The sequence below is a fragment of the Nannospalax galili genome, unplaced genomic scaffold, assembly GCF_000622305.1.
Source record: "Nannospalax galili isolate Female #2095 unplaced genomic scaffold, S.galili_v1.0 scaffold25, whole genome shotgun sequence".
Taxonomy (NCBI): Eukaryota; Metazoa; Chordata; class Mammalia; order Rodentia; family Spalacidae; genus Nannospalax; species Nannospalax galili.
Genome location: NW_008355642.1, coordinates 8,179,153 through 8,206,927, shown reverse-complemented (window position 1 = coordinate 8,206,927; position 27,775 = coordinate 8,179,153). Strand labels below are relative to the sequence as shown.

The 27,775-nt window shown below is 44.2% G+C and overlaps 1 pseudogene; it reads right to left on the bottom strand.

Annotated features, from left to right (window-relative positions):
• LOC115067660 overlaps positions 1–8,621 on the bottom strand; it is a 35,161-nt pseudogene extending 26,540 nt beyond the window's left edge.
• Between the last annotated feature and the right edge of the window lie 19,154 nt (positions 8,622–27,775).

Below are 27,775 nucleotides of genomic sequence, written 5' to 3'. Positions count from 1 at the left end.
GCAGCAGTTCTTTGGGATGACGGCACACCAGCAGGAAGCAGCCCACTTGGGTCTTTGGACAAGGTGGGGCAAGTATAATGTTGGCTTTGTGAAGTCATCTAGAGTGTGGGGTATCATAAAGATAGGAAAATGGGTCAGTAAGAGGTAAGAATCCCTGGAAGGAGGGCAGTGGAGTGGGTGGAGCTTACATGGGAATGTGGATTACAGAGAGTGAAAGTTAATTACCTAGTGGGCAGTCAGGTTGTGTCTAGTTTTTCCCAAAGGGAAACTGGAAGTCAGAAAGAGCTGGGGAATCCTGGAAGAGGGCAGGCAGGGCTTTGGGGTCTTGGCGGTGAGGCAGGGAAGCCTACCTGGGACTCTGGCTTCTGGAGTGACTGAAGTGTCTCTTGTGGGCATCCAGGTGGGTTCAGGTTTATCCAAATGGGAGGAAGGTGTCATGAACTTGGGAGGAATTTATTAAGGGGAAAACAGCTGGACTTTGTGGTGATTGGTAAGGTGACTAGGGCTGCCTATCTAGGTTCTGGACTCCTGAGGTGACTATGTAGTCCCTGTTGTACAGCCAGGTTGGTTTTGGTTTATCCAAAAGTGAGTAAGGGGCCAGGAAGTGAGGAGGAACTCTTCCACGAGAAGACATTGTGGATTAGTGGTGATTGACAATGAGACTGCAGCAGTTTTCCTGGGTGTCTATACTCTGGCAGGACAGAAAAGTCCCTGTTGGGCTTTTGGGTGTGTTGTGTATTGCTAAAGGTAGGTGATGTTCAGGAGGGCACAGCAAAGATTGTCAGGATGGCACAGTGGTGTGTGCTGCTTGTCTGAAACTCCAGGACACTTGGGCTTGGTAGGAAGCCCCTGGTGGTCAGCCTGGCTGTGTCTGGTTTATGCCAAAAAGAAGCTAGGGGTCAAGAAGAGATGGGTACCTTGGCGGGGGTAGTGGTGGGGCTTTGGGTTCTTGGCAGGCCTACCTGGGTCTCTGGCCACTGGGGTGATTGAAGAGCCCTTGGCGGGTGGCCAGGTGATTTCTTCTTTCTCCAAATGGGGGGATGGGTTCAGGAAGCTTGGAAGAACTCCTTCAGCTTGAAGAAAGCTGGGCTTTGTGGTGATGGTGGGGACTGGGGCAGCATACATGTATCTGGCCCTGCGGTTATGGAAGAATCCCAGGTGGGCTGTCGGGTGGTCTGCTGAAAGTCCAAAGGCAGGAGGTGCTCACTAGGAGACTGGCAAGGTAGTAGGCAGGGGAGTGAAGGCACCCTGACAAGATGGCACAGAGGAGGCAGCATTCTACCTGAATCTCTAACCAAGAAGGGCAACTGAAGCATCCCTGATGCATAGACTGATGTGTTCTATGGTATTCCAAAGGCAAATAGCAAGTCATAAAGTTCTCCTGTACCCTGGCACAAGCTGCTACAGGCATTGTAGGTGTAGGGTGAAGAGGAGCATGGAAGCTGCCTTTGTATCAGGACCATGGGGGGGTGTCTACAGAGTCACTGCTGGTCAACCAGATATCCTCTTGGCATATCCCAAAGAGAAGGAGGATGTCAGTAGGAGACAGGGAGTACCAGTAGGATAGTAGGAGAGTATGGGCCACTTATCTGGGTCTCCAGGACACATGGACCTTGTGGAGAGTCCCTGTTTAACAGATGTCATTCCAAAGTGAGGAAGGAGATCAGAAAGTTGTGCAGATCCTTGGCAGCATGCAGTTAAGGGTCCTTGAGGATTGACAGGGGTGGTATGCCAGCCTATTTTGGATCCCTGAACCATGGAGGTTGCCTGTGGAGTCGCTAGTGGGTAGCCAGGTGGGGTCTGGCTTATCCCAAAGGGAAGGATGGAGTCACGAGGAGGTAAGGATCCCTAACAGGATGGCATGGAGAAGGTGACATCATATCTGGGTCTCCTAACCCTGTAGGGAGACTGAAGAGTGCCTGGTGTGTAGCTGCGTTGTTCTGTTTTATTCAAATGGGTGGAAGGGCTAAGGAAGCTGGGAGGAATTCTTTCAATGAAGACAGCTGAGTTTTTTGTGGTTAGTAGGGAGACTAGGACAGTTTAACCTATCTGGGTCTCAGGTCCCTGGAGTGACTAAAAAGTCCCTGATTGGCATCCATGTAGGCTCTGGTTTATACAATAGTGAGAAATGGCTCAAGAAGCAGGAGGTACCCTCTAGTCTAATGCATTATGGATTTGTGGTGATTGGCAGAGAGACTGTAGCAGGGTACCTGGGTCTCTGGTTCCTGGAGTGATTGAAGAGTCTCTGGTGGGCTGTCAGGTAAGGTCTGGTGAATCTCTAAAGGCAAGAGGTGTTCAGGAAGATAGAGGGAAGCCTGGCAAGATGAAAGAGATTTGTGGGCCTCCTATCTGTGTCTTTAGGACACCTGGGCCTTGTTACAAGTTCCTGGTGGTCTTCCCAATTGTGTCCCTGGTATATTCCAAAATAAAGTTAAGAATCAGGAAGTAGCAGAGAACCCTGACAGGGGGCAGTGTCAGGGCTTTTCAGTCTTGGCAGGGAAGCCATGGCAGTCTACATGGGTCTCTGGTCCCTAGGGTGACTGAAGAGTCCCTCATGGTAAACTGGCTTATTTCTGGTTTATTCAAATTTAAGAATCTATGAGGAACTTATTCAGGGGAAGACAGCTACACTTTGTGGTGATTGGCGGGGAGACTGGGGATGTCTACCTGGGTCTGGCCCTTGGGGTTATGGAAGAGTCCTTGTGCTGTCTGGTGTGGTCTGTTGCATCTCCACAGGCAGGGAGTGTTCAGGAGGAGATTGGAAGCCTGGCAGTATGGCAGAGGCTATGGGCTACTTATCTCGGTCTCCAGGACATGTGGGCCTTATGGAGAGTCCTTGGTAGTCATCTGGGTGGGGTCTGGTGTATCCCAAATAGAAGGAGTGGGTCAGAAGGAGGCAAGTCATCTTGGCAGGATGGCACAGAGGCAGCATCCAACCTGGGTCTCCTAACCATTTAGGGCAACTTGAAGTATCCTTGCTATGTAGCCTGGTGGATATGGGGTATCTTGAAGAGCAGGTCAGAAAAACTTTGGGTGCATTGGCATAGGCTAATGCATTGTTTTTGGGTGTAGGGTTAAGGGGAGAGGGAGGTTACACGAGTTAGGGCCATGGGACAACTGCAGAATTCCTGCTGCTCAACCAGGTGGCCTCTGGTGAATCCCAAAGAAAGAAAGAGGGGGTCTGGAAGAGAAGAAGAACTGTAGATGGATAGTCTGGGACCCTGGGGTACTTATCTGAGTCTCCAGGTCATGTGGACCTTGTGGAGAGTCACTGGTGGTCAGCTGGATGGACTTGGGGTATCCCAAAGAGAAGAAGATGCTTATAAAGGGATACAGATCATTGGCAACAGGTGGTCTTTGGTCTTTGGGTATGGGCAGGGAGATGATGCTAGCATATGTGGGTCTCTGGACCACAGAGGGTTCCTGAAGAATTGCTAGTGGGCAGTCAGGTAAGGATTGGTTTATCCAAAACTGAAAGATGGGGTTCAAAGTAGGTGAAGAACCTTGACAGGATGACATGGAAGAGGTGCATCCTACCTTGGTCTCCTAACCATGCAGATGACTGAAGAGTGCTTGGAGGGCAGGCGGGTGGGTTCTATGTTATCCCCAAAGGAAGAAGAAAGTTAAAAAATATCTAGGAAATCCTGGAACAGGCAGCTTCGGGGCTTTTGGGTGTATCATGGGGGGAGGGTGATTCTTATCTGTGTTTCAGGCTCATCATGGGACTGAGCATCACTCCTGGTCAGTCAGGTGTGATCTTGTATATCCCAAAGTGAGGGAGCTGGTCAGGAAGAGGTAAGGAACCTTGGCAGATATGTAAGGAGTTGGGGAGCAGAATCTTTTACTGAACACCCATTCTTCTGTGGCAACTGGAGCGTCCCTGGTGTTCAGCTGGGTACTGTCTGTGGTATCTTGAAAGAAAGGAGGGCAGTTTAGAAAGAGGAAGGGGATGCTAGCAGGTGAGTGCAGCAGAACTTTGGGGTGATGGCAGGTCAGCAGAAGGTTGCATATCTGGATCTCTGGACTAAGGGGAGAACTAAAGAGTCCCAGTGGGCAGAAAGGTGCAGTCTGTGGTATACCAAAAGGAATAGAGGGTCTGGAGGAGAAAGGAAACCCTGACAGGAGGCAGTGGTTTATCTTTAAGGTCTTGGAAGGGAGGCAGTTGTAGTTAAACTGGGTTTCTGGAATATGGGGTGAGGTAAGCAATGGGAAAATCCCTGGTAGGCAGCTTGGTGGAGAATGGACTATCCCAAAGCAAGGGAAGGGTTCAGAAATGGGGCAGGGAACCCTGGCAGGGGAATGCAGCAGGACTCTGGAGTGATGGCAGACCAGCAGGAGGTGACCTACCTGAGTCTCTGGACAAGGCAAGGCAAGTGCAGACTCCATTTTGTGCAGTCAGTAGGTTGTGGGATATACCAAAAAGAGAAAGAGGAGTCAGGAGGAGGTAAAGATCACTGGAAAGGGAGTGAATCAGGACAGGTTGTCATGCTCTGGACCACGGTGGGTAATGCAGTCACTGCCAGTGGCAGCCACTCCTCTGTTCTCGTGGGTGCCGCTCCTTCGTTCTCATGGGCGTTGAGGCTGCTCCTCTGCTCGCCCTGGGCTGGGGCCACTCTTCTGCCTGCCCTAGGATGAGGCCGCTCTTCTGCTTGCCTCGTGCTGAGGCAGCTCTTCTGCTTTCCCTGTGCTGCCTCCTGTTGCTGCTTCTGCCCGGTCCCAGACCCCAGGGCTGGTGAGGAGACTGTGTCAGCGGAGCCGCATTCAGACACAGGAGACCAGGTTCGGTGACGCAGGTCTGGTTTATTGCAGGAAGGCACAAGCTTATGTAGGGGTAGTGGTCCAATCACAGCACAGCAAGTAAGATACCTTATTAGCATAACAGATTTAGCATCCTATCACAGTACAGCAAGTAAGATACCTTATTAGCATCATCCTATTAACATAACAGACTTAACGTCCTATCACAAAATAGAGGGTACGATGCCTCATTAGCATACTGGGTTTCAGATTACAGAGCCAGGATTCCTGGACCCTGACAGTTGCAATATCACCCTAGACTCAAGCTTGTCTCCCACAGGGTAACAGGTGATTCCCTAGTGGGTGGGTAGCCAACTGTGTCTGGCTTATACCAAAGGGAAGCTGAGGGTCAGAAAGAAGCAAGGAACCTTGGAAAGGGCTGTGGTGAGGCTTCGGGGTCTTGGCAGGGAGACAAGGGCAGCCTGACTGGGTCTCTGGCTCTTGTGGTGACTGAAGAGTCCTTGGTCAGCAGCCAGTTAGATTTTGGTTCATTCAAATGAGAAGGGGTCAGGAAGCGGGTAGGAAGTCTTTCAGGAGAAGACCACTGGGATTTATGGTGATCGATGGAGACTGGGGCTGCCTAACTTGGTCTCTGGCCCCTGGGGTGACTAAGTAGTCACCTGTGGGCAACCAAATAAGTTTCCGTTTATTCAAATGGGAGGAAGGGTTTAGGAAGCTGGGAGGAATACTTTCAGGAGAAGACAGTTGAACTTTTCAGTTACTGGCAGGGAGACTGGGGAAGCCTTGCTGGGTCAGGTTCCTTAGGTTTTGGAAGAGTCTCTGGTGGGCTGTCAGTTGTGGTCTGTTGTATCTCCAAAGGTACGAGGTGTTTAGGAGGAGACTGGGAAGCCTGGTAGGGTGGTAAGGGGTGAAGGCAACTTATCTAGGTCTCCAGGACACTGGGCGTTGTAGAGAGTCCCTGGTGTTCAGCCAGGTGGGGTCTGGTATATCCCAAATGGAAGCTGGTCAGGATAAGGGAAGATGTTTTGGCAGGATGGCACAGATGAAGAGTCCTTGCTGGGCAGCTTGGTGGGTTTTAGAGTATCCCAAAAGGAAGGAGCAGGCCAGAAAATACTGGAGATCCTTGGCACAGAATGATGCAGAATATTCAGGGTTGGGGTAGCTTACCTGTGTCTCTGGCACATTAGATAACTGAAGAGTACCTGTTGAGCAGTCAGGTGATCTCTTGTGTATTCCCCCAAAGAGGGAGGGGATCAGGAAGAGAAGGGGAACCCTGGTAGGATGGCAGAGGCGACTGGACCACTTATCTTTGTTTCCAGGACACACGGGCCTTGTGGAGAATCCTTGGTGATCAGCTGGATTGGGCTTGGGATATCCCAAATGGAGGAACAGGGTCAGAAAAGGGCACAGATCCCTGGAAGCAGGTGGTCCATTGATCCTTCAGTCTTGGAACAGGGAAAATGCTGGCCTATTTGGGTCTCTGGACCATGGAGGGCACCTGAAGATACCTTAGTGTACAGCCTTGTGAGGTCTTGTGTATCTCAAAAGTAATAATGGTGTCTGGAGGAGGTGAAAAATCCTGGCAGGGTGACACAGTGAAGCTGGTCTCCTCCTCCGTGGGTGTCCTAACCATGAAGGGCGACTGAAGAGTGCCTGGTGGGCAGCTTGGTGTGTTCTGGGTTATTCTAAAGGGTAGGAGCATCTCAGGAAACCTGGGGATCCCTGACACAGGCAGCTGTAGAGCTTTCAGGAGTAGGATGTGGGGAGAGGGAAGTTTATCTTTTCCTCAGTCCTCTCAAAGAACTGAGAGTCCCTTCTGGTCAGACAGATGATCTCTGGTGTATCTAAAAGAGAGGGAGTTGATCATGAGGAGGCGGGGAATCTTGGCAGGTCTGCAGGGGGCCAGCCACATCCTTGGACCTGTAACCTTGTGAGACAACTGGAGAGTCCTTGGTTGGCAGCCTAGTGCTGGCTGTGGTATCCCCAAAACAAGGAGGAGTCCAGGAGAACTTTGGCAGGGGATTGGAGCAGGGCTTTATGTTGAAGGCAAGCCAGCAAGAGGAAGCATATCTGGGTCTCAGGATTTACTGGGAACTGCAAAGTTCCTGTGGGGCTGTGAGATGAGGTCTGTGGTATATGAAAAGAAATTAGGAAGACACAGAGAGCCGTGGCTGGGGGCTGTGGTGGGTATTTGGGGTCTTGGCAGGGAGGCAGGGCAGCCTTCCTTGGTTTCTGGAATATAGGTATGAGGTGTAACTGGTGAATCCCTGATGGGCAGCCCAGTGGAAACTGGGCTATCCCAAATCTAGGGAGGTGTTCAGAAACAGGTGGAGGGAAGAAGCCTGGCATGGGACTACAACAGGGTTTTGCGTTGATGGCAGGCCAGCAAGAAGCAGCCTACCTGGGTCTCTGGACCAAGTGGGGCAACTGTTTTTTGCAGTCAGCTAGAGTTTGGGTTATCCCAAAAATAGGAATATGGGTCAGGAGGATGGAGCCGGGGCCTCCTCTGTGGCTCTCTAAAGCAAGGTGGGTCACAGTATATTCCCTAGTGAGCAGCCAGAATGTCTGGTTTATCCCAACTGGAAACTTGGGGTCAGGAAAAGGTGGGAAAACCTGACAGGGGGCAGTGGCGGGTGTGGGGGATCTTGGCAGGGAGTCAGGGGAAGTCTACTTTGACCATTGGCCCCTGTGCTGACTGAATAGTACCTGGTGGATAACCAGGTCATTTCTGATTTATCCATATGGGAAGAAGGGTTCAAAAAGCTGTAAGGAACCTGTTCAGGGGAAGAAACCTGGGCTTTGCGGTGATTGGCAAGGAGACTGGGGTAGCCTACCTTGGTCTGGCCCCTCATGGGCTGTCGGGTATGGTGTGGTAAATGTCCAAAGGTATTCAGGAGGAGACTGGGAAGCCTGGCAGGAGGGCAGGGGAGTGTGGTCTACTTATCAGTGTCTCAAAGATACTTGGGCCTTGGGAAGAGTCACTGGTCAGCCGTGTTGGATCTTAATATCCCAATAGTATGGATTCGGTCCGGAGGTGGCAACGCACCTGGAAGGGTGGCATGAAGGAGGTGTGATCTTCCCTGGGTCTCCAAACCATGTAGTGACACTGAAGCATTCCATCTGGCCAGCCATGTATATTTTGGTGTATCCCAAAGGGAAGAAGCAGGTCAGAAAATCCATGTGTACCCTGACACTGGCTGCTGCAGGCTTTCAGGTATAGAGAAAAAGGGAAGAGGGACCTTACCTATGTCTCAGGACCACGCACTTGCATAGTACCTTCTGGGAAGCTAGGTGGCCTCTGGTGTATACAGATTAGAGGGAGCTTGTCAGGAGGAGAAAGGGAAAACTAGCAGGTTGGCATGGGGGTGTAGGCCAATTAGTTTGGTCTCTAGGACCAAATGGCTCATGAAGAATTCCTGGTGGTCAGTTGTGTGGACTTCGGTATATCAAAGGGAGGAAGGTGTTTAGAAAAGAATGCAGATCCCTGGAAGCAGGTAGTTGTGGGTTCTTGGGTCTTGGCAGGGTGGCGATGTTAACCTATTTTAGTCTCTGGACCATGGAGGGTTCCTAGAGAGTCCCCAGTGTGCAGCTGGGTGGGATTTGGTTTTTCCCAACCGGAAGGATGGGGTTAGTAGAATGTGAGGAACCCTGGTAGGATGGCATGGTGGTGGTGGCTTCCTACCTGGTTTTTCTAACCATGTAGGGTGAATGAAGAGTCCCTGCTGGGCAGCCTTGTGGGCTCTAGGGTGTCCCAAAAGGAAGGAGCAGGTCAGGGAAATCAGGAGAATCATGGCACAGACTGCTGTAGGGCTTTCAGTTGCAGGGTGCTGGGATGGGGAACTGTACCTGTGTTTCAAGCCCATTAGGGGCCTGAGAGTCCCTCCTGGTCAGCCACGTGTGTTTTGGTGTATTCCAAAGGGAAGGAGGTGGTCAAGAGTAGACAGAGAATCATGGCAGGTTTGCAGGAGGGGCAGCCACATCCTTCCTTGGACCCATAACATTGTGTGGCAACTTTAAAGTCCTTGGGTGGGCAAGAGAGTGCTGTCTGTGGTATCCAACAGCAGCGAAGGGGTTCAGAAAGAGGCAGGGATCACTGGCGAGTTACTGCAGCAGGACTCTATGGTGAAAGCTGGCCAGTGAGAGAAAGTGTGTCTGATTGACTGGATTTAGTGTGGGAGCTACAGAATCCCAGCTTGGCAGTCTGTGGTACACCAAAAGGGCTGAGGGGGGTCAGGAAGAGGCAGGAAACCCTAACAGGGGGTGGTAGTTGGTCTTTGTGGTACTGGCCAGAAGGAAGGCAAAGGCAGTTGAACTTGCTTTCTGGAACACTGGAGCTAGTCAATTGGAAATCCCTGGTGTGCAGTCAAGTGGAAACTGTGGTATTCCAAAGCAAGGGAGGGGTGCTGAAACAGGCAGGAAACCTTGGCAGGGGACTGTTGCAGGACTTTGTGATGATGGCAGGCTGGCATGAGGCAGTCTACCTGGGTCTCTGAACCACATCGTACAACAGTAGAATCCCTTTTGTGCAGTCAGCTGGAAGCTGGGGTATCCCCAAAATAGGAAGATGGGTCAGGAGGAGGTAGTATCCTTGGTAGGATGGAAATGGAGTGAGGGAAGCCCACGTGGGCCACTTGGACCACAGAGGCTGACAGGAGTGTCAGTAGTGGGAGGCCAAGTTGTGTCTACTTTGTCCCAAAGGGAAGTTGGGGTTGTAAAGAGAAGGGGAACTCTGGTTATGGATAGTGGCTAGGTTTTGGGTCTTTTCAGGGAGGCAGGGGCAACCTACCTGCTTACCTGGCCCCTGGGTTGACAGGAGAGTCCCTGGTGGGCTGACAGGGGTAGACAAAGGTCTAACGTGTTCAAGAGGATACAGGGAACCCTGGCAGGATGGCAGAGAGATTTGGTCCAATTATCTGGGGCTTCAGGACACTTGGACTTGTGGAGAGTCCATGGTAGTCATACAGGTTGTGTCTGGTTTATTCCTAAAGGAACCTAGAGGCCAGGAACAGGCAGAGAACCCTGGCAGGGAGCCACTGACAGGGCTTTGAAGTCTTGTTAGAGAGGAAAGGGCAGCCAGCCTACCTGGATCTCTAACCCATGTGGTGACTGAAGTGTCCCTGGTGTCCAGCCAGGTGGTTCTAGTTTATCCAAGTGGGAGGGAGGGTTCAGGAAGCTAGGAGGAACCCAGGCAGGGGAAAACAGTGGGGCTTTGTGGTGACTGGAAGGGAGACTGGAACAGTTTACCTGGTTTTGGCCCCTGGGGTTATGGAAGAGTCTCTGGTCATTGTTATGTGTGGTCTGGTGTATCTCCGAAATTGAGAGATGTTCACAAAGAGCTTGGGAGACCTTGTAGTATCCAGAGGTGCATGAGACCCTTATCTTTGCCTCCAGAACATGTGGGCCTTGTGGAGAGTCACTGGTCGTCAGCTGGTTAAGTTCTGGTGTATCCCAAATGGAATGGGGAGGGTCAGGAGGAGGCAAGGTACATTGGCAGGATAGCACAGAGGAAGCAGCCTCTTATCTGAGTCTCCTCACCATGTAGGGCTTCTGAAGCATCATTTCTGGGCAGTCTGGTGGATTCTGGGTTCTTCCAAAGGGGAGGAAAAGCTCAGAAAAACCCAGGGAACCCTGGCACAGGCTGTTGCAGGGCTTTCAGTTGTAGGGTGAAGGGGAGGGGGTAGCATACCTGTGTCTCAGGCCCATGGGGTTTATTGATATTGCAACATTCCCCCTTCTGAAGAGGTAACCCTAAAATCTTTTAGGGATAAGGCAAGGAACCTTGGCAGGATATAGCACCAGGCTTTGGAGTGAATGCAGGAATGTCGAGTCAGAAAGACTACCTGGGTCTCCTGGCCTTGTGGCATGACTGGAGATTTTCTAACATTTTCTGTGCTTTCTGGGTTCTGGGGTATGTCAAAGAGGGGCGGCGGATCCAGAAGACCAAGGGATAACTGTCACAGTGTCAGGGGACAGGGTCACCCTAACTGGATCTCTGTCCCATAGGTTGAATGGAGAGTCCCTGGTGGGCAGCCTGCCTAGGTCTCTTGCCAGTGGAATGGCTGAAGAGTCCCTGATGGGCAGCCTGTTGGGATCTGGAGTATCTCAAAAGGAGGGAGGAGTCATTAAGAGGCAAGGCTTCCTGGTGGAGGCTGAAGGCAGGTTTTGGGGTCTTTGTAGGGAGGCTGGGGCAACCTACCTGGGTCTCTGGACTCCATGGAGCACCTGGTGAGTCCCTGGTGTACAGCCAAGTAGGGTCTGGGTAATCCCAAAAGGATGGAGGAGAATCACAATGAGGAGGCGATTCCTGGCATGATGATAGTGTGGCGGCGGCAGCCTGCTTCAGATCTGCCCTGTGGGACAACTGGAGAGTGTCTGGTAGGTGGCTGTGTTGGGATCTGTTGTACTTCAATGGGAGGGAGGGATCCAGGAGGAGATGGGGAACCCTGGCTAGGGATGGATACCCAGTTTAGGGGTGAAGGCCCAGAGGCCAGGGGTAGCCTACCTGGGTCTCTGGGCCATACGTGGTGACTGGACTGTCCCCTCTTGTTTCATTTATTGCCTTTATTGTCTAGTCTGTGAGTTATATTAGTGCTTTGAATACCTTTTTGTTAAGCAGTGCTATATCTCCAAGGCCCAGACAGTAGATGGCGTATGTCATACTCTCAAGTAAATAGTTATTGGTGAATAAATGAAAGAATGAGTCGACTGAGATCAATAGAACAAAGGGCAGGAACAGGGAAGACATGTTTCCAGACAGAATTGGCAAAGACTAAGGATGAGATAGACCATAACATGAACATGAGACTTTCTGGTCAATCAGATCCTGAAGTGCTTTGTAAGTTTGTTGAGGGAGTCTCCCTGGAGTCCTCCAGGGTAGGTGACTCTAAAAAAAAGTCTATGCCTTGCAAACGTAGGAGTGACCCTGTTGTTGGCACATTCTGTCTCAGACAGATCCTCAATTTCCCTGGAACCTTAGTAGAACATTAAGCTCTGTTGAAGTTGGATGCTGAGGAAGTGATCTGATAGGCTGTTGAAAGTTCTGTAATATCTAGATGTTCCTGGTGTTTTACCTAAGATAATTATTTCAAAAGCTCAGTGGTTTCATCAAATGCCCATCCAACGATCTCTCCTGCTATTCTCAGCACAGGATCTTTTCTTAAAATTAATTTTAAAATTTTATGTGTTTGAGTATTAGGCCTGCATGCATGTAAATGCACACATGTCATGCAATGCCTGCAGAGGACAGAAGAGGGTGTAGAAAACCTGGAACTCGAGCTAGGAATGGTTGTTAGCCACTGGGATTTGAACCTAGGTCTTCTGCAAGAGCAGCCAGTGCTCTTAACCAGTGAGCCATCTCTCCAGCCCCAGCATGTGATCTCATAACCAAAGAAAATTGAGACAAGAAAGACAGAATTTCTTATCTAGAGTTCTGGGGCGGCTCAGCTAGCTATAGGATAGATGCACACCATTCTTAGTTTTTGCCAGGGTTTTTTTGAGACAGAGCTTCACTATGAATCCCAGAATGGCACTGATCTCACAATTCTCTTGCCTCTGCCTTAATCCCAGATGCTGGAATTAATCTTTGGCCATATCACCTTGAATGCACCTGATTTTATCAGTTTCCCAGATTAGAGGCATGTGCCACCACACTCTGCAGGTGCACACGATTCTGTCATTATTGGGGCTCAGGGCTTGACAGTAGTAAAGATGAAACTGGTTAGATGAGCTGAGGCCATGTAGGTACATGTAAAATATTCACCCTTATTACTAAAATTGTATTGGCCATATTCAACATTAAGCAGATATAGTACCTGACTTCTGGTAGTTTGTTTGAGATTTGTCAAACAGGAAGCTTTCAATTGTAATAATTAAGAGTAATGTTAATATGGTTAACAGTATTCTTTTATGTTTTTATTTGATCAGAAGACATGAGAGAATTCATTGCGCATGTTAATGAATATTTATTGTGTACTTGGTAGGAAACAGGTGCTTTACCAATTTTATGTTGAAGTTCCATGCCTGATATTTAAGAAAGAACTATAAAGTTTCATTTTACTCTGTACTATTTCTGGGACTGTTTTGATATAAAAATAATTTTGTCTTGTACCTTTTCTCTCTGTGCTGGATAGCTTTATTTGTCAGCTTGACACACCTGGGTTAAGGGAGCCTCAACTGTGGAACTGCGTCCATTGGACTGGCCTGTGGCCATGTCTGTGGGGCATTTTCTTGATTGTTGAATGATATTGGAGGGCCCAGGCCAAGCCCACTGTGGATGGTACCACCCTTGGGCAGGTGGTCCTGTATTCAAGAAAGTAGGTTAATCACAGGCCAGAGGAACAAACCAGTAAGCAGCTTTTCTCCATAGCCTGTGCTTCAGCTCCTGCCTCCAGGTTTCTGCCCTGAGTTCCTACGTTGGGCCCCCTCAGTGATGGACTGTGATCCGGAAGATGTAAGCTGAATAAACCCGTTCCTCCACAAGTTGGTATTGGTCAGAGTATTTTGTCACAGCAATGGAGAAACAAACCAGAACACCTGCATAGAATAAAATCGATGCTTCAAGGGAAATCTGTATGCATCTTTGTGGCTTTTTGCATTCCAAGTTCACTTCTCTCAGTTCTAGAAACATGTTCCAGACCTCGTGGAATCATGTCTCTTACACATATGAGCCACTTGGGGTCCAAAGGTGTCTTGTAACAGAATCACTGTCATAACCCTCCTGCGTGGAGGGAAATCTGAACTCAGCTTTCCCCCAAATTATTTCTAATACATACATAATACATAGTAGATTCTGGATATTTCCTTATCCACAGGCTTAGAATTTGATCAAAGAAGAGAGAGAGGTATTACACATGAAAAGAACTATTAGTATGGGATCATTCATAATTCAGTGCATGAGAGTAGTATAGCCAATTGATAATGCTTGTTTGAAAAAACAGTTTTAATTGTCATAAAATATTGGGGAAGATGACTCTCAATTTTCATAAATGACAGTGAGGTGTTAGAAAAACAAGGCTATTATCTTGTTGGGCAAAATATTTTATGAGTTGATAAAGCCTCCTTTCACTTTACACTATTGGTTTTGAGTAGCCCATATGCTTGAACTTCTCCCCAGTCCCAAGGCAGTACTGTGCTATTTCAAATTGGAGTTCTCGTCCTTTTCTGTTCTCTTTGTGCCAGGCCATGCTTCAGCATTTTCTGCCTTTAAGTTTCAGTGTCTCAATCATACTACTTCCTGGCATGTCATGGGATTAACAGCCCCCACCCTTGCCAGTCATTTATGGTCAGAAGCAGAAGGTATGTAATCATGTCAGATCACTGTTGTTTTGGTACAAGTTCCTTTGTGAGCCAGAAAGATACCAGGTGAGAGTATGCAAATGCAGAACAACTCCATCTTGGCAGGCAACAAGAGGCCACTGAGTCAGAGGAAGGAGCTTTAGCCTTGCTGTCTTCTTTCTTGTGCCAAGCCCAGATGCCACTCCAGCCAGTTATGTGTGGGGCTCTTCAGAGTGCTTTAGAAAGGTGGTCATATGTTACATTACAAGTGTCCCTTACATCTTTGTTCTCATTTTTACTTAACCTGTGTGCCTCCTCTCTGCTTGGTTGGGATGCTTGGGAGACAGCTTTGTTGCCATTTCTTGATTTGAATAGATTTAAATAGAGTTAATAGAGATACTTGCATTTCTTCCCTTCCTAAAGTTGTATTCTTCTTGCACGGGTTAAAATATTGCAGATGAAAAGCCCCAACGTCATTATGCTTCAGTCACAGTAGGGAATTTATAGCAAAAGCCCAGCTGTTTGCAGCTCATGAGAGAGTATTTTGATCCTAATGTAATGGAGCTCATATTTTCAAATTGGAAAACAATATTCAGAGGAGTTGACTTCAGAGCTTTCAGGTTTTAAGGCCAAGCAGTGGGTTTCTGAATCTATTTGGGGACATTCTTCCCCTCATACTTTTTCTCTTCACCTTCAGAGTGCTTTGCTCCTCTCCTGGAACTGGTCCTATGCTGTTCAGTTCTCATTTTGTGCACATACTGTTCTAACAATCTTTTTGAAGGACAAAGAAATCTTTTAAATTTTATATCTCAACTCTTGCTTTCATTACTTTTTAAATTTAAAGATTTATTTAAAATTATGTGTATGTGTCTGTGACAGAGAGTATGTGCACATGAATGCATTACTGTAGAGGCCAGAAGTTGGCATCAGACACCCTGGAGATTGGATTACAGGCAGTTGTGAGCCACCTTGTGTGGGTGCTGGGAACCAAACTCAGGTCCTCTGCAAGTGCAGGAAGTGCTCTTTAACTCCTGAGTCATCTTTCCAACGGGGCTTTCACTACTTTTAATTTCCCTTCTGTTACATGTGTTTCATACATTCAGATGATAGCACTAGGTGTAACTCTCATTTTTGGGGCATGGGGGAAAGACTGTACCAAAGGCTTTCTGTGCATTATCTATTTTGATCCTCTTGACAACCATTTCAGGAAAGTACTATTATAGCACCTGTTTTACAGAAAGGGAGGGGGGGGTTGAGGATTTCAGGTGAACTAGCTTCTCATGATTACACAGTGGTAAATTGGTCTTCAAGTCCAAATTGATTGGGTCTGAGTCAGTAGTGCGGGGGGTTTGAACCTGCGACCCCCACACAATGATGACTGGGGATGAGTAAGCGGGCTGTTCGCCAGCCCTTGCTGCCCCCAGCATCGGGAACAATCAGGCGCAACAGGGAGTCTAGTTAAGCAGGAACTCATTTATTGCAGGCATTACAGAGATTATAAAGGCATCTGGAAATCCCCCTCCTACCTGAGGGTGTATCTTAAGGATGATCACGCACTGATAATGCACTCCTCAGCAGTGCGGAAGTATCCTCCAGACTTTCAAAACAAGTCAGGCTGCACCCCAGTAACTTCCTCTCGGACCTCTGCAAGGCAGGGCCTTTAGTTCCCCACAAGTAGTTTCATGAGTTGTGTAAGTGTGTGTGTGTGTGTGTGTGTGTGTGTGTGTGTATTTGTGTGTGTGTATACTTGAGTGAGCTTGTCTGAGTTGGTGTATATGGTGTATATGGAGGCCAGAGATTGACATCAGGAAGTCTTCCTCAATTGCTTGCTTCCTTCCTTCCTTCCTTCCTTCCTTCCTTCCTTCCTCCCTCCCTCCCTCCCTCCCTCCTTCTCTCCTTCCTTCCTTCCTTCCTTCCTTCCTTCCTTCCTTCCTTCCTTCCTTCCTTTCTTCTTTCATGACATGGTCTTTGACAGAACATGGAGCTCACTCTTTAGCTTGACTGACTGGTGAGCAAGTTCCAGGGATCTGCCTGTTTATGCCCCCCAGCCCTGGCCAGCACTGAGATTAAAGTACCCCAAATGCCTGGCTTTTTATATGGATTCTGGGAATTCCAACTCAGGTCTTCATGCTTGTGCAGCAAGCACTTTACTCACTGACCATTCTCCAGCTCCTGAGTCAGTAGTTTTAGTATTGTTGTATTCAGGTTACTGCCTGCTGAGTGCGAGCTTCTTTAGGAGATGCTAAGGACAAACAAGACATCATTCTTGATCCCAAACAATCTGAGCTGGAACTAGAGAAAGCACTAAACACAATGGTAATGAGCCTGTACATTATTCCTGCCTTCCCTTTGGGGTTCTTGAGGGCATCAAATGAAATGGCATGCGATATTTGTTCAATGTACAGTGATATATGAGTACTGCTTACTGAGGTTATACCAGTCACATCCTAATCTAGAGCCAGTTTCCCACGTGTCTGGATGGGTATATATAGGAGAGTTAAAAGTCACAAAATCTTTTGTTGAATGTGGAATTTTTCTGTCACATCCTGGCATTTTCCTCTTCCAGTTTCACTGGGAAGATAATAATGTTCAAAGTACCCACGTAGCTCTTCTATGTTGTACCTGTTCTTATTGCTTTACAATGATCAACTCATTTAATTTTATTTGAAGGATTGTGTGTTGGCACCCTGAGCCTAGATTTCCCACTCAGTGTGCCCTTCCTCATCAGTGGCTAAATCCGATTGATTCTGCTTCATAAATATCTGTTATCTATTCTCTGTTTGCACTGCCTTTACCACTGTTTTGGTCCATGTTTACAACATATTTTACCTTCAGTATTGTAGCATCAGCCATCCTGGGCTTTGTCAGTACTACTGAGTGCTAACTCTTCTACCTCCTCAATTCCAGGAAAGGCTTACTTTATTAGTTATTCTAAGACAAAGTTTCCTTATGTAGGCTGCCCTGGATCACTATGTAGATCAGACTCACCTTGAATTACTTATCCTCCTGCCTCAGCTTCTAGAGTTCTGGAATTACAGGCATGCACTGCCACACCCAGCTTTGAAGGCTTGTTTTTGTTGGTGCTAGTCTTATTGTTATGGTTCTTAGTTTCTTCTATTATTCTATTATGCCCCATAAAGTCATTTTTCATTTTAAAATGAGTCCACTTTAATCTTTAAGATTTGGCTACCTTGTACTACTTATCATACAGAGGAGGTTTTTTATTAATGGCTAAGTGAGAAGAAGGTAGGTTGGAACTCCCAATATGCTATGAATAGTCTCTCTGTGAGTACTTGGAAGTGATTCCTGGATTCCTCATGCCTCTTTAAAGCCCAAATAAGGCTCAGAACTGCATTCAGGCACCCACCAAAAGAGATGGGAAAATTACAATTTCTGTGTGCATGTTAGCCCACATCAGTAGCTCTGCAATTGGTAAAGGCCATAAAGAAGTGACTCTGCATTGGCTGAGGATCAGCATTTTTTCCCCAGAAAACCTCCACATACACTCACTCAGTGAATCAGACCCTGAACATCCAGGAACTCCAAGCTCAATGGCACTGTCAGCTCCCTTCAAGTCACAGTCATTTCTAGGTAATTGCTCAGTCTAGGTCTGGTTCCCCAAACCATTCAAATGGAGAAGGGGTAAAACTGTCCCCAACATCCAGACTGCAATTTTACCAAGGAGATTTATTTTTACACTGATATGGAGCATAAATACTATAAATGTCCTCCACTCTGTTAGCCTTTTTTGAGAACTATAGTTAATGGGATAACTTTCTGTCTTGCCACTTTATCAAGTTGATGGAACTGTTTAACGAAACCCACAGAGATTGGACAATTTAGTCTAATGGTCACTTGCAACCCTCGATGTAAGTAATTTCCAGAAATACTGTATGCATCAAATGTCCTACCTGCCAGTTGTTATCAATATCCATTATGCTTTTGGTTGGCTTGATCCATTAATAATCTGTCAGATTAAGCAATTAGGCTGTCTCTACTTGCCAGGGGAAATTGTTTTCCCCTAACTGATGATATTGGTTTGGTGGTTGTGCAGATAAGTACTTGGTCAAAATGTTTGGTATATTCACAGCTGGGGAGTCAGTCTATTTGATAGATAAGGAGCAAGAACTGAAATTCAAAGGGCTGAGAGGAACCTGCGGACAATTTCTTTAAAACATATCTTAGCCATTTCTTCTTCTTCTTTTTTAATAAGAGAAGCTTAATTATTGCTGGTGCCTTCTAACAAGGAACTTCATTGGATGTGTCTGTCACCCAGGTGGGAACATAGGTCTCAGTGTAGCCCAAGCTAAAGAAGAACACTCAAGGGGCTGGAGAGATGGCTCAGTGGTTAAGAGTACTGACTGCTCTTGCAGAGAACCCGACTTCGATTCCCAGCACCCACGTGATGGCTACAAACCGTCCTTAACTCCAGTTCCAGGGGAAATCCGAAGCCCTCTTCTGACCACCGTGGCATTGCACAACACAGGTGCACTCATATACATGCAGGCAACACACTCATACACATAAAATAAAAATAAGATTTTTTTTTTAGAAAAAGAACACTAGTGTTTGTTGGAAATGTGAACAGTCACAGATTCCTTAGAAAGCACGTCAGGAGTACTCTTGTTTTTTTTTTTTTTTTTTTCCATTTTGCATACTTCCAAAAAGCAAGATGAAGAGGGAAAAGGATAATTTCAATGGAAATGTATTGTAGATCTTACTTTATGCTGTTTGTTTTTTATCCCTTCCAGGTGGTTCTTTTTTTGTTTTATGATTCTTCATTTCTGTATTTATGTAACAGCACAGGAGCACTTGTAATTTTCTACCATCATACTTTATGGACCTTAGTTATCTTGCCTGCTCTGCCCATCTTTCTCTCTTTACCTGTTTGCACACAATTGACAATTTGAAATCCTCTTTTGAAAACCACTTCCAAGGAATCCTTCAAGAATAAACCCACCTATTCTGATTATGCATTAAAATCAATGAGTTCCTATTACTCTATCATTTCATGTTTACTGACATATTGGCTTTATGCTGTTTTACAATTTTGCTTTTTGTATTTTTGCTTCCCTTCTCATGAAAATTTGAGTATAATACAGAAGACAGAAAGTACATTTAAGTGAAAGGAAACAACAATAACAACAACAAATCTCTCATAATCTTGCCACCCAAAGGAAACCCTTTGATGTATAACATTCATTTGTTCATTCATCAAGTATACATTGAACGATTGTCTTTCCTGTACACTTTGGAAATACAATAGTAAACAGTTACTGTCCTTGTCTCCATGGATCTCAGAATCTAATGAAGATTTTTCCATTGTCATGAAATTAAGCATACAGTGCCAAATAGTTTTAAATGCTATGAAGAAAAGGTGCACTTTACCACAAGAGTGTATAAGAAATGGAACCAATGTGAGTCTAGATGTAAGGAGGGTATTTCTAACCTAAAACTCTGTTAGTAATCAGCAAGCTAACTATTCTTTGGCTCTACTTAGAAATCACAGCTAAGCAAGGAGAAGCTCTTGAAGTACTGGTCTCAGGCAGTTTTCCTTTCCTTTTCTTTAATATTTGGAAGCAGCAAGAGGGGGCAGTAGATAGGCAGAAGTAGGGGCACACTCTGCTATTACCATCCCTATCTAGGCCTGGGATGTTGGAAACCTTAGCCTTATAAGTGTTGCATTCTGCATGTAGGCCTCAGGTATGGTGACCCTTAGCCCTTCACAAAAGCCGGTGTTACAGTTCTCAACCTGGGATCTGAGACCCTTGGTTCTGAAGACTTGATAGGTCTCTAAAAATATTCTGGTAACCAGGGCCTTCAGTTTCTCTTTTCTGACTTCATACCACCGTTATTTCTTTAGCCTTAGCTCTCTGACCTCTCTTGTCTCACTTTCTAATGCCTTTCTTCTTCCTGAGTTGACTGCTCTTGAACTGTCTGCCTACTGCTTCTTCAGCTGTCAATTAGTTGGCTGCCTTGCTGCTTTCACAGTTTGGTGTGACAACTACTCAGTCATGCCTGCCTCTGTTCTGATGCCCATGGTGTTCTGCTGCCTCTGCCATTCTCTGTTGCTTCTTTCATGTTGCCATCTCAGCCTGTATTACTAAAGATTAAACAAGGAAGGACTACTCTAGAAAAGCCATTATGGACCCAACCAACTCATTGACTCATTGTGTGAGCCAAAATAGTCTGCCTACATAGCCAAGATGGCATGTTTGGAACAATTACCCATTGACTGAGGCCTATCACAACCTTGCCATTTAGCCCCAATCACAGCAATTGGAACTTGTGTTCTGGATCAATCACTGCCTTGTCTCTTAGCACTAGTCACGACAGTCCCTCTGTTAACCCAATAGGAGCAGTGTTCTTCTAGCCAAGGTGAAAATTGTTGCAGGATCATCTAGAGTGCATTTAGGCTTGTGATAGCAAAAAGGTCTGGCACAAATAGTTTCAAGCAGCCCTGGATGAGACCATGCCTTCAAGAACTAGGGAAATCGGTTGTGATCACCTTAGTTTGGTCAAAGCATCTCTGGAGTATTCTACAGCTCAGTGCTGGTATAATGGGTGTCCAGCTGGTTAAAGAAACCAGGAGCAAATGGAGAGTTCAACAGCTGTTCATAAGGCAGTCAAATTTCCCCTTCTCCAGTGTCTGCTCATATACAGGAAAGTGAATATTAGGAGTACTTACAATGTAAACATAAAGAACTTATCATTAAAATTGATACTGATTTTAACAGTTCTCCCAGAGCCCCAGAGAGTTATAAGTTCCCTTAATATGTCTTAGTGACATTTGGTTGGAATATTTAAGATGATTAGGAAGTGGGCAGATCAGTCAGGGGAACGAGGAAATGAGGAAAAGAAGGAAGGGAGGAAAAAAGGAAGGAAGGCCAAGGAGGAAAGATCTTTTTAAGCAGATGTAACTGGAAGGAACATGGGATGAGTCAGGAGAGGGTTGCAAACTATGATCTGTTAGAGCATTTCTAGTTTTTGTAAACAAAATGTTTGTAAATAAAATTATTTGTGAATAAAACTATACGAAGACAACCATACTGGTTAATGTACTGATAGTGTCTGGTTGCTTTGGGCCTAACAACTACAGAGTTAAGAAACTGCAGAGTTGAGATGTTCCCACAAAGACCATCTGGCACTACTGCAAAACCTAAAATATTTCATCTCTGTTCCTTTACAGAAAATGTTTTCTGACTGTTTTGCTGAGACGGAAAAGAAAGTGAAGATGATAAGAAAAGAGGAATGTGAGAAATGCTGAGGTTGAAAACTATGTGAGAACCAGATATACCATGCAGGTTTGGGGGTTATAATCTTTATTCTAAAAATAATGGAAAAGAATTGAATAGTTTGAAGCAAGAGTCTGAAAAGAACTGTCCTAAAACTGGTTGTTAATTTTTCTGATAGCATCTCATGCGTCCAAATTGGCCTTGAAATCACTATCTAGTTGAGGATAACCTTGAACTTCTCATTCTCTTGATTTCATATCATGCCTAGTCTTATAAAGTGCTGGAAATAGAACCTGTGGCCTTATGCCTCATGCATGCTAGACAAGTGCTCTACCAACTGACCTATATCCCCTTAGTCTTATTTTTTATTTTGCATTTCATTTGCATATGTTCCTACATTGAAAATATTTATTTTTAGTATTTTTTTTGTGTGTATGTATGTGTGTGTGCACGTGTGTGCATGTTTGTGTGTGTACAGGTATGAGCATGTGAGAACAAGTGTTTGTGGAGTTCAGAATGGGGTGTTGGATCACCTGCAGCTGGAGTTTCAGGAAGTTGTGAGCTGCCTGATATGAGTGCTGGGAACCAAAATCTTATCCTCTTCAAGAGCAGTTCAGTTCTTAACCACTAAATCATCTCTCTAGCCCCATACTTCCTATTATTAACCATACAATCTCTAATGGTGTGTGTATATGGTTTTTTTGCAACCGAGAATTTTACCAATTTTTTGAAATTATATATACTCAGCAGAGAGCATTTTTGTGCATATTATTACTAATCCCCTATAAAATGTTTTAATTGTTGTGTCAATTATTATACACATTTCAATGGACTTTGCTTCTCTTATATCTACAATCTTCCCCAAGCAGTGTTTGCTACTACTAGCAAGGCATGAGTTTGCCTGATTCCTATAGTCTTATGAGATATTTAAATATGTTTGGTAAGTTTATACAAGAAAAGCAATGCTTATTTGTTACTTTAGTTTTCACTTCTGTGAATATTGGAGAGCATGACACTTCTACCCCACATGCATTTCTTCTTTATGAACTGATTATTCTATCTTCTGCTTACTTTTCTATTGGGTTATCTTTTATTATTGATTTTCTGAATCATTCACATATTGAGAATATTATTCTTTGATAACCACATTGTGAATATTTTTCCCAAGCTTGTCTTTTAGGTTTGTGGTATTTTTGAAAGAATTTATAAATGTATAGTTAGTATATCATTTTGGGGGGTTGTTCTGAGTTTGGGGATACGCTTAGGAAGAAAACAACAGTGAAATTACAAAATGGACAATATATTTGTACGAATTTGAAATTATTTTCCATTATATTTTAATCTTTAATTCATCTGATATTTATTTTGGTGTGGCAGCAGATAGAAAACTAATGGATTGATTCTTTAAAAGGAAAATTCTTGTTAGAGGAGAGAAAGAAACATATCTTGGAGAAATGGGGAACTTTTTTGTTAGAAACCCTAAACACTGTATATGAAAGAACAAGTCCTTGGATGAAGTTCAGGCCTTTGAGATATTTTCACCCCAAGTTGTTTACTTTGAAACACTTTATATGCATGTTTAAAGAAATCAATGCACTATGCCAAAGTTGATTTTCCCAAGGCACTTCTGCCTTACTACCCTAAAGTCTTAGATCTAATTAGTATATCAAGAAGGATATGAATTTTTGTGTATGAAAAGTACTTGTGTCATCTTTTTAATCTTTCCTATGAACTCACGTGTTTGAATAAGTTTGCCTTTCCTCTTTTTACCTTTCATGGAGAATTCGTTTTATTCATTTCATGAACACTTCCATGTTACTATATAGTAGGAATTATTATAAGTGCTTTAAAGGTATTAATTTACTTCTTACAGGTTAAGATATGATTTTTCATTTTATAGACAAATCAAGGAAGATTGAAATTCAGTGATCTTTTTGAGGGCACACAGGTAGTATGATGACTAATGCTGATTTTCAACTTGACATGATGTCGAATCACCTAGGAGATAAACCTCTGGGCATACCTGTGAGGAATTGTGCTAAAAGTATGCAGCACCATTCCCTGCTATTAGATCCTGGACTGAACAAAAAGGAGAAAGAGCTGAGCATAAGCATTGTTGCTCTCTGCTTCTTGACTACAGATGCAATGTAACCAGCCCCTCAAGCTCCTACCGGTATGAATTCCCTGCTATGATGGACTATGTCCTTGAACAGTGAGCCAAAATAAACCCTTTCTTCCTTAAGTTGCTTTGGTCAGAATCATAGCAATAGGAAAACTAATATTGGGTAGCAAGCCACAATCATATTGTGCTGCTTTAAATGGCAGAAAATTACAAGATGTTTTTGGCATGTGGAAAATCTTTGTGAGGGAGTAACAGATACCATCAAAAGACAAGACTGAAGTCTGATGTCATCATCATCTCTTGTGAAAACATAAATCACATGGTATAGTGACTATTGACTTCAAATAGGCTTTGTATTGTATATGTACATATATTCTAAGATATCAGAATATCTTTAGATATAGGCAAGTATAAATTGTACTACAAAGTCTGAAACGCATCTCAAAGCATTTCTGAAATATTTTAAAACATGATAAATAAATTTATGAAATTAAAAGCAGAATAATTTGTATAATACCTAATATACTGTTCTATTGCAACCATTAAAAACCAGGAGCACCTAAATAGTGAGAGGTGAGTGGATAAACAAAAATGTGGCACACCCATGAAATGGAATAGCCAGTGGCTATTCAAAATCACAAATAGGAGGACTCTGCTGATCTATATGTGGTTTTGAGATTTATTTTGGTTTATGCATATCCGTGTGTCTCTCTGTGCACCGGCATGTAGGTATCTACAGAGACCAAAAGAGAGTGTTGGGTCACTTGGAGCTGAAGTTGTGGGTGGTTGCGATCCCCCGCCCCAATGTGGGTGCTGAGAACTCATCTCTAGTCCTCTGACAAAAGCAGCAAGTGTTACTGCTAAGCTATGTCTGTAGCTTCTTTAAGATTTTTCTGAGACAAAGTTTTGCTACGTAGCCCAGGCTGGCTTTGAACTCATTATGAACCTATGTGAGCCTCCTGAGTGCTGGAGCTATCAATGTGCACTGCTATACCTGGTGTGAATTTTTTTATTTAAAATAATACTAAATGAAAAAGACAGAATAAATAGGCTCAATTATGTAACAATATGTGAATATATGGCACTATAGGAATGCATTCAGGACTGTTATTAGAGCTTCTGGCATACAGAGTTAAAAATAATAATTAAAATAATGCATTTAGAAAAACAGTCGAGTATAAAGGAATTGCTTCCCCGATATTCACTATATTTTGGGCTTAGGAAAGGCTCTCAAGGCGATTTCTATATATGCAAAATTCATCTTCTTATATTTTCCCTAGGAAGCTTGGCACTTTGTTGTGGTAAGGAAGTATATATTAGGCTTTCATTTGATAAGAATTTGGTTCAGCATTCTTGTCATCATAACCTAGGAATGAAGAGGTTCAGTTAGTGGAAGTATTGGCAAGAATATTAGGGACAAAGCAGCATGTAGATATTTGAATGCTTGCTCAAAACCGTTTGGTTGGAACTGAGATGGAGCAGCCAATGAGAAAATGGATAGAAAGTGCTCAGTGAAATACTGTTTTGTACATAATGATGAGAAATATCTTGGGAAACAGCGCAAACAGTTGATCCTATAGTACCAAATATATACACCTCAAGTGTGATTCATGACTTTTGAAGCTGTGTAAAGAATTGGACTGGAGAGTACAAAATGGGTGCCACTGAATCAAAATAGTAAGCCTAGAACTGGTTAATAGTAGGGAGGAACGTAGGGATGTCAAGTCTGGAGGTAAAGCTGAGCTAACATACTAGTGTGAGGATCACTGGAGGGCAGCAAAAGGTGGAATGGATTGGTTTAGATTCCTTCAACACACATGGGAACAGGTGATGGTGGCACATACCAAGGGCAAGGTTCTTATATTTTGCTCAGTCTTTTTATGTATTTGTTAGATCCACTTGAACTAGTACAGATTGTGGAATGGAACTTGACCTTTCTTCTAGTTGTTTGACTAGATCTTGGTTGACAAATAATTTCTATTTCTTTTCCCCTCTTCAGACATTTTTCATTCATAGGATATAGTGTGATAAGGCCTCTATTGGTTGTATTAGTTCTTGTAATCTTAAAGTATAGTTAGACTCGCCTTGGCTCTGGAAGCTGTCAAGGGTCTGACAGTCAGCCCTTACATCTGGATATGGTGAACATCTCTAGAGGATGTAGCAGCTGGTGCTGAAATATGTGTTCAAGTGTCTGCTAATTTTATTGACTGTTTCATGGCCCTCTCAGCAGAATGACATTTCACAGCTTTCAGCTGCCATAAATCATTGACCTCAAGAGCCTCAGTGTTCAGTACCTAATCTATCAGGCTAGCCAGGCACTTGAAGCACTTTAAGACTTTGAATAGAAATAGGCCCAAAGACATGCTGTCCCCCAAAGCCATTCCACTCCAGAATGATTAAATGTCTGTGCTCCCCGAGGTTTTCTGTGATAGTTTAGAAGATTGGCATGAATATACCAAAATAATTTTTTGCATGTGTGTTTAGGCAGCAAAATCTTGATGGAGATGAATATGTGCCATTGCAACTTTCTGGAGCAATCTTTCAGATGTAATGTGTTTTAGCTGAGCTTCTATTTGGGTATTAGTCCCTTCAGAGGAGGTATTTGGCATTCTGAGATCAAAAGCCCATATTTGAAAATAGCCATATTTTGTGCTTTCAGCTAGTTTGCTATCAAGGAGATACAAAGTAGAGGAGAGCCAGTTGGCATCTTTAGCTCATTGAGCACTTGATTCCATTCTTAGTTGAGCTCCTCAGGGATATTCTCTGCTGGTAAAGTTGAGCCATGTGTCCAATCTCTGAAATTAAAATGATTTTATAAGTTGTATCTAAGGTTTAAAGTTCAGTTAATTATAGTGGCTAAGTAGATTTGCAGAGTCAGCTTACCAGCTCATATGGTATGGCAAAAATGGCTTAATTAATCACCAGGAAGTTAATATTCCCTATCTCTAGGGAGTTTTCCTTGGCATTAAATTCTGAGCTCTTCTTACATTTAATGTGGATAATATTTTCCAATGGAATGCAAGCATAAGTGATTTGTATCATTTTCATATCTATATGAAAATGATATATGGAAAATATCTATATGAAAAATTAAAAAAATTAATTTAATAACCACATGATTAGAAGAAGCATTTCATTACAGCTTTAACATATTCAATAACACACTCCAGAGCAATGATACATCTCTTTCAAAAGTGGCTGTAAATTTTTAGGTTCAGAGTTGAATTAATACAGTTATACAATATTGAACTCTGTATAAACACTGTAAGACATAAAATTGAATGAGTTTTTATCCTTTAAAGAATATCTCCATTTCATTTTAAAATATGCCGTTTCCTACATTTTTCATGTTACTAACACTTAGATGTTTGCACGTGTGTCTTTAATCTCTATGTATCTGATGATTACTAGTCACATTCGGTTACACTCGAATCTTTATTACCTGAGTATGGATATAAAGTCATCAGGTAGATTTCATTGGTAATGTTTATCACTTCTACTATTTAACACGAAGTAAATTTTTATGCTTCCTCCTCAAATATAAGTTTTTTTTAATTTGTTGATTTTTTTGTGTATATCATACAGAACATCCCACACAATCTTATTCATCTATATACCCATTTCCCAAATGGCACCCTCCCACAGCCTCCCCCCTCCCACACACTGGAGCCCATATACTCTGTCATCCTTGTTACTGTCCACTGGTTGTCAACACCCCCAGCCATTCTCCAGTGCTTGTGTATCTGCTGAATGTAGTCAGCCTATCTAGTGATCCTTGTTTTAGGAAGATCAGCTGTTAGCAGCAATCAGTTGTCAATATTCCTTTAGAAAAAATTAGGGTCTGCTGTTCAGTTTCCCAGTTCTATGCTGGATTACTGTCTGGGAGTCTCTTATGCTACCCTGGCTAATAACTACAAGGGAGGTATCTCCTGTCTGGTATCGTTCCTTGTTATGTATCCTTGAGGTATACATATGGACTCTTAAAAATTATATTGACCCCCATTAATCTTTGGTTATACTTTCCTTTTGCGTGTTTAAGGCCCTACAGTTGGCCCAGATAAAACAATTTGTTTTTACTATTTAGGCCATTTGAGGATCTGTTTCTCAGGGGTAACATGGGCTTGGGAGGAGCCCCTGGCTCCTTTCTTTTACCAGTTCCATCTATGTGAAGATAAGTCAAAGGTCCTACTCAACCATGGATGTCTTCATTTGTAAGCATGGAGGAAATGTTTCTTGTGTTGACCCTCCTCTTTGTAGACTGGACAATGGTTCAGGTCCATCTGGTGGGGTCTCCACGGCCTCCTTGCTCAAGAGGGCAGGTGACTCACCACAGTTACAGGACATTTTGAGAGCTGCTCATACTCTCCTGGAACTTAGTCGACCTAGG